Source organism: Sinohyriopsis cumingii, chromosome 3 (genome assembly GCF_028554795.1).
Source record: "Sinohyriopsis cumingii isolate HCF-2022 chromosome 3, ASM2855479v2, whole genome shotgun sequence".
NCBI lineage: Eukaryota > Metazoa > Mollusca > Bivalvia > Unionida > Unionidae > Sinohyriopsis > Sinohyriopsis cumingii.
The window spans coordinates 130810522-130818142 of NC_142963.1; the positions used below are offsets into that span (position 1 = coordinate 130810522).

The following is a 7621-nucleotide window of genomic DNA, read 5'->3' on the forward strand; positions in this document are numbered from 1 at the left end:
ACATTTTGAAAACTATTTGTTGGAATTACTCATATGAACATATTTAAGATCACACATTTCAGTGGTCTGAATTGACATCATGAGGCCTTGTTAGTCCAAATTGAACTAAGTTACAGCCTTATCCATGATCAGTAGTTATTTTTGATAACTGTCCTAGAGGTAAAGCTTGTTCCCATTCTTCAAGGGAATGAAAAGAAAACTGTTCCTGCATAAGTGATAAAATAATTTATTTTTAAATGTTTCAATAAGTAATTATTTTCATTGCCACAAAACCTTAAATATCATGTATGTTCCAGAGAACAGTACATAAATAAGTGGAAAACAAAATATATTCTGAACATTCAATTGTTCTCCATGAATTACTCTTATGATAATCAAGATGACCTTAAAAATGTAACAGTGAATACAAAAATGGGTATATAATAGGGGAGTTGGGTTCTCATTCATCAATGGTCAGGTTTTCACAACCTAAACATAAAGAAATTCATGTTAAGTAACCAAAAACATGATTAGGTTACCAGAAATAATTATTTTTTTATTTGTGACTAATGCTGTAGGTGGTTTTGAAAGAAAGTACCTCTTCCAGTTTCACATGTCACTGCAGAAATACATTTCTTCAATAATGGTTAGCAGCCAATAAAAATAACTCGTCACTGTTACTATAGACAAGAGTATTTTAATATGTTACACAGCATATGACATATTCCAGCCAAATAAGTATAATTGTAATAATGAAGCAGTTAATATTGTCATTACAAAGTTACTATAATTATGATTACGGTCTCCATAAGAACCAAAATACTGGTATCTGCCACAGTAGATTTTTCTAGACAAAATAATTTTCATAGCCCAACTTATTTAATTTTGTTTGTGGTGTCACCAGTCTGTGCTGACTGTAGCATGTGATTGGAATTTTCTAAAGTTTCAGTGCACTATTATTATGTTTAAATGACTTCATTATACACGAATGAGAAAAGAAATATCTGACAGCAATTGAGTCACACATTACAATGTAGACAAACAAATGCAAAAACTTTAAGATACAGCTTTAAAAATACTTCATCAAAATCAACAAAATTAAATATGATTCAATCTCCTATTACTAACCAAATCAATGTTTTTAATACATGTGTTTCCAACTTATTTCCATCGTAACTGGTAAAAAGCACAGTCTTTCCATTGACATAACATGCCAGGATGAATATGACCGATTACATGCTGTCCTAAAAGCTGCTCTGTTTGGAATCTTTCTGTGCAAGATTCCCAGGAACACTCGATCTAGAAAGAGAAGTCTCCAAAAATAGGATCACCATGACTTTCTTGAAATTAGTAGAATAGGGCATTTTATGGGAAACTAAAATACTGTAACTATGAGAAGAAATCTACACTGTTAAACCAAACTGAACCTGCTTTATAGTATTTTCCTACCTTTTAAACGTGAAAAAAGATGACCAGAAAAACATATAAGTTTAAAATGATTAAATTGTCTATTAAGGAAACACTGGCAGTTAAATTTGGTTTGTTATGATCATTCACACTGCATAGAAACTGTCACAATTCTGACTGTACACACTACTGCTAGGAATATTTGCTGATTAGGCATTTCCTATAACTTATTTCTTATTAATACATATTCTATGTTTTAAATATATACTTATCACTTCCTCGTATGATAATTTTTAATATATACATTGAGAACACAAGGGAGAAAAACATGAAGTGTGTGTACCCAAAGGTACAGATGCCAATATAAAAATAATTACCACTGGATCCAGGATTTTCTTCAACATCACCAGAAAAATCAATTTCATTTTTGCAAAGTTCGTCCAGCAAAATACAGCATTCCTCTTTACAAATGACAGGTATGTTGACAGCACTGCTGGATCTCTTTTGTCTCACTGTTCACATGTCATGCCTATAGAATGATAAAGAAGATAAATTTAATAATTAATGAACAAAACATCCATCAATATGTAACATCTGTATTCAAGGTGATGTTAAATATGGCATGGCATTTGTTGACAGGAATTTTGCATGATTATGCAAGGTACATGCTTAAACAATGGTGAGGCACTGCATAGCAAAGATTTGATAATTTACTTCATGATATTATGAAAGGCATCCGCGTCACACCATATTTCATGAGCCAGAGTAAATATTATATAATAATATACTGGTTTTCTTTCTGAAAAACGACTATCAATGATGATACATGGTATTAAATCCATTAAATACACACAGCTGAGTAGCGTGTCGGAAAGGAAATTATTCATGCCTTATATATATATATATATATATATATATATATATATATATATATATATATATATCCAGAAAGTGAGAGAGATGGTTAGTAGTAAACAGACCAGATATATAACTGTAATATTGAAATGTATATTTACCAGATGACTGCATTCTGCATTCCAGGAACATACAATGCAATAAATTCACTACTAGTTATCCAACGTATGTGACTGGATGCTTTACAAGTATATATGTCATCCTGTAAAAGGGTAAATTCATTATAAAGCCAATGCTTGAAGGTTGTTGAGCATTTCATAGATAGGACACTAGAAGCATTAAATAGATATCCACACACAGATAACAACAAAGATGAAAATTGTACCCTGATTCTGTTGCAATATAATTTTAAACACCCATTCATATGTCAAATACATTAATAAAAAAATATACACTGTGAATTAGTTATGTAAGTATTTCAGGAAAAAACTAAACAAAGGAAGTAGTATAAGTTGTCCTCATTCAAAACTAGTGATGGCTGCCATAACACAAGAAGCCAAAATATAATTTTGGTAAACATAATAATTAAAATTATTCAGTTCTGAATTGTATTTAAGCAGAAACTGATATATGTCATACCTTCAATGGTGTTGTTTGAGTGAAGCATCCTTACCTGGATTTAGATTCTATTAAAGAAAAGGCTTACAAAGAGGATACAAAACGCTGAAGTAAGTAGTAATTTAGGAAAAAACAGTACTTGTGTATCTATGCTGAAAAATGCAAAACATTCAACTTCATATCACAGAATTTACAAGTCAAAAGCACTAAATATATTACACAATAAAATTGTATTGCATCTATTTCACCAAGAGTAAGCAAATTAACTGTGTTAATGTTTTAAAAGTTATTAATAATTTGGCATAAATACATCAAGAAACATAAACATAATCTCCTCCATTTTCTTTCTGTTATGAACATGTCTGCTCAAGTAATGGTTCAAAAGAAAGTCTTCCTTAGTGCATTTCACAGGACACCCAGGACAGCAGAATACCTACCAAAAATATTTCAACAGTAATAATGTTTTAGGAAAAGGGAAAAGCATTTAAATGTTAACCATGTTGCATTTTTTGATAGCTTATTATTTATTATTTTTATAGAACAGTGATGGAAAAATATATAGAAAATATAAAGATCAGATTTCCTCTTTACTGGTCATATGTGAAAGCTGTAGCCACAAAACAGTATTTAGAATGATAAAATAAGAACAGTAAAAATATTATACTTTCTACTTACCTTTGCAGGGATGATTTTCAGGATGAATCTTTTCAAATTTGGTTTCTGGTGTGTACAGGTAGCATGAAAGTCTTCATCCTTAAAAAGAAAAACTTTATATGATGACACAAAATGAAGCAAATTCGATACCAAAAAAAATGTCATTAACACAGTCCGATGCAAAGTTGCCTACATCATCAGTTGCTCTATCCAAAATAAAATGTCTACATAAATACCTTGTTATTTACATTATCATTAATTTTAAGAAAAAGGAGAAATTTCCAAAGTCATTACTTTCACTGTTGTTGCCATAATGTACTATAATACCCCAAACCACCCCGGTCTTTTATTCCATTATTACAAAATATGCAACTTTCAGACTGAAACATTTATACCTTAATACGTAACATTTAGCTTGTATATGTTATGAATAGCTCTTGGTGGTAATATTACAGCAACGTCCTCACTGACATTCACTAATATCTCATGCTGCTCTAATCTGCATAAAAAAGTATATATCCGCAAAAACATTTCAATGGTTATCTTCCTGAGAAAACAATTAATAGAAACAAATTTCTCAAAGTATCAGCAATAACTCTTAACACATAAGAAAAAGACACCTGCCACAGTTAAATAAAAGACAATGTAAATGTGTAACTGTAAAAATAAGTAAACGTCTTTCAAGAGAAAACAAATTGGAAAATAAGAATATGTGAACAATATTATAATGATGGCTGCACACATGGGTTGTAAGGGGTGGAATCTGGTAAAGAATATTCACTCTAATATAAAAACATTATTGTGAAATAAAGATGCATACAATTATAATTTCCATTATTATTACCATTTTGCAAATAAGCAGGTTTTGTAAAAAGTGTGAGACAGAGTCATATTTATGGCAATGTCAGTTTCGACATACAGAAATAGGCCGTTCTCAATCTATGTTCGTATCTATTTTCAGTACATAATCACTAACAGTTAACAATTTTCAGATGACTTAGTAATCATAATGTAGCAAAGTAGCTGTACAGATATCAGTAAATTACCATCAGCCAACAATAGCATAACTGATGATTATTTTCCAGCTCAAGCAAAACTATCACTTGGAAAAAGGGAAAAGAAAGACAAGAAAAATAACAATATTAAATAGTAACAACTTTAATAAAGTATGTAAACTGAAGCTGCATTTACCCAGATTCCAATAGTCTGTAATAATCCACACACACACACACACACACACATAATGTATGCATTAATAAACACATGCACATTGGATAAACATGAATCAAATACATAATCAGTGCACAAATTTTGTTTTTGTATGAGTGAACCGATTCAGTATTATCATCTATAAATAGACATGCAGACTAGGTAAATATGTTTGAACTAAGCTGCAGGATTAATCATAATCTCTATAACTGGAAAATATAGCAGGCATGGCCTTACATAACAGATTACATGTACAGTACCAAACCTTAATTTCTAAGATGGCCAAATATTGTAATTTTTAGGTTTCGTATAAATTTTCGACAAAATATAAATCAATTATTAAAGCAGTAAACAACATTGTTTGAATATTTAATGTACAAATGAAGCAAAAACAAGAAGCATTTAGGTTATAAATTATAAAATTAATTGAAAAGTTAAGTACTCATAAAATTCTTAAACCCACTGGTTGTCATAAATACCCACAGGAACCCCAATACGATTTTAATACCTTTGTTAGAAATTGAAAATTCCTATTGCTTGACTGTTGTATATATTCTTTTTAGTGGTTTTAGACTTTTACAGGCCAGGCAAATGCTTGTGTTTAATTAAAATAAATATTGTTAGTGGTAACAATATAACAGATTTGATTTCTGACTTGTGTACATTCTTAAAATGAATTGAAAGAATAAAGAAACCAGTTTGATTCATAATGAACACCTTTTGTTATGACTGAATAATGAATAGTAATTTTAAAAATAATAACCATATAGAAGGTAGTGTACATACTGAGCTTTTGTACTGTGAATAAAGTTATGCCGCACTGCTTGATTTTAGTATGTGCTGATGAAAGGATAATTTAATGGCAAATTAACATGCACATTCTGACAAGGATAATTTTACTGTAAATTAACATGCACATTCTGACAAGGATAATTTTACTGTAAATTAACATGCACATTCTGACAAGGATAATTTTACTGTAAATTAACATGCACATTCTGACAAGGATAATTTTACTGTAAATTAACATGCACATTCTGACAAGGATAATTTAATGGCAAATTAACATGCACATTCTGACAAGGATAATTTAATGGCAAATTAACATGCACATTCTGACAAGGATAATTTAATGGCAAATTAACATGCACATTCTGACAAGGATAATTTAATGGCAAATTAACATGCACATTCTGACAAGGATAATTTAATGGCAAATTAACATGCACATTCTGACAAGGATAATTTAATGGCAAATTAACATGCACATTCTGACAAGGATAATTTAATGGCAAATTAACATGCACATTCTGACAAGGATAATTTAATGGCAAATTAACATGCATATTCTGACAAGGATAATTTAATGGCAAATTAACATACACATTCTGACAAGGATAATTTAATGGCAAATTAACATGCACATTCTGAGATTACATTAATATTATAAGGTTTCATGATTTATTTCATCATTTGTATATTAACTGATAGACAGCAATTGGAGTCATCTGATAAAGATGTTAATTTATTTTATTGGATTTTTAATGAAGTTTTAGCAATTTATCAGTTACATAACTATAAGGTTTCCTTGTCATAGTCTATAGCAGGGGTGCACAACCATTATCTGCCAAGGGCCAGATTGCATTTTCTAAGACCACTCGAGGGCCACAAACACATTCCTTTAATAGTATTACTTTTCACGGGCCACATTTATGTGTTGTTTTAATTTGTCCTAAGGGCCGGACAAAACATGTTCACGGGCCAGATTCGGCAAACTGGCCAGGGGTTGTGCACCCATGGTCTATAGTGATGTCAAAACCATGCCAAAGACATATTATGTCACACATTATCATGACAGTGTGCTAATCTCATACATTTATTGAAATGTGATTTCAATACAAATGAGCTGTAACATCATAGAGGTAAATTTGTGATCTTATAATTCAACTAGAACGAGGATGGTACCTATTGAATCATATGATTTTAGAAATAAACCTTGTTCCGTAAATAAGAGTTCTTCTGTATTATAATGTTAAATATTTTTGCTTTTCCAACATGATTAATGATATAATATAACCTGACAATTGGCTTACAATTTATCCACCTTTAATCATTTTAGTTGTAAATGTCCATTATGAACAGAATGAAATATCCAAAAGGGAATCAACATAATAAAAACATGAGAAAAACAAACCTTTTCTGAGAACAAATTCTAGTTCTATGAGAATGAAAAGAGTGTTGTTTATATTAAAGACACAATAAATATAAAGCAGAGATAAAAGTGATTCATGTCAGGATGAGAAAATGTATATCTTTTTCTTCTGAATGATATATCTGCCTAAACTGTGCAACCTAACTTATGAAAACAAGAGAGCTATGACACAGTGTTTCCCTTTACGCACATTTGTGCGTCATGGACGCACGCTGAAGAAAATTGACGCACACATTTTGTTGCCGTGCGTTTTTTTGACGCAAAGGATTTTCATAATGTGACCAGGATTTATTTAATACCCAATGCATTGGACGATTGATGGCATCGTATATACTTCGAGCATAGGCATTGACTGGTTTCCCGCTCTGTTTGTTCCTTGCCTTGCGCTCCTCAATTCGTATAGCAGAGTGCTACGCAGCGAACATTCGAAACAGTGAACCGGAATAGCATAGGTAATGTTATAGCGAAGTAGCTTCCCCTAATCTCGCGAGCTCTCACGCGATTTCCATCGAGCTCAGCAAGCCGTCATCTAGATGTTTAATCTCTTTGCTTGTTGCACTAGAAAGTTATCTCCAGATTAAAACGAAGTGCACTAAAAATAATTAGCGAAGAAAGTGAAAGAAGCAGAACACAAAAGAGTAACTGTGGATCTAACTTTAATTAAAAATGGAGAATAATGCCCTTGAC

The 7621-nt window shown here is 31.2% G+C and overlaps 1 long non-coding RNA gene across 1 annotated transcript; it reads right to left on the reverse strand.

Moving 5' to 3' along the window:
- Positions 1–660: 660 nt before the first annotated feature.
- LOC149803851 (uncharacterized) lies at positions 661–7357 on the reverse strand. The gene is made up of 5 exons (XR_016420262.1): positions 7234–7357; positions 3535–3612; positions 2403–2503; positions 1764–1915; positions 661–1278 (listed from the first exon to the last, which is right to left on the reverse strand). It is a non-coding gene; the product is annotated as an uncharacterized LOC149803851 (long non-coding RNA).
- Between the last annotated feature and the right edge of the window lie 264 nt (positions 7358–7621).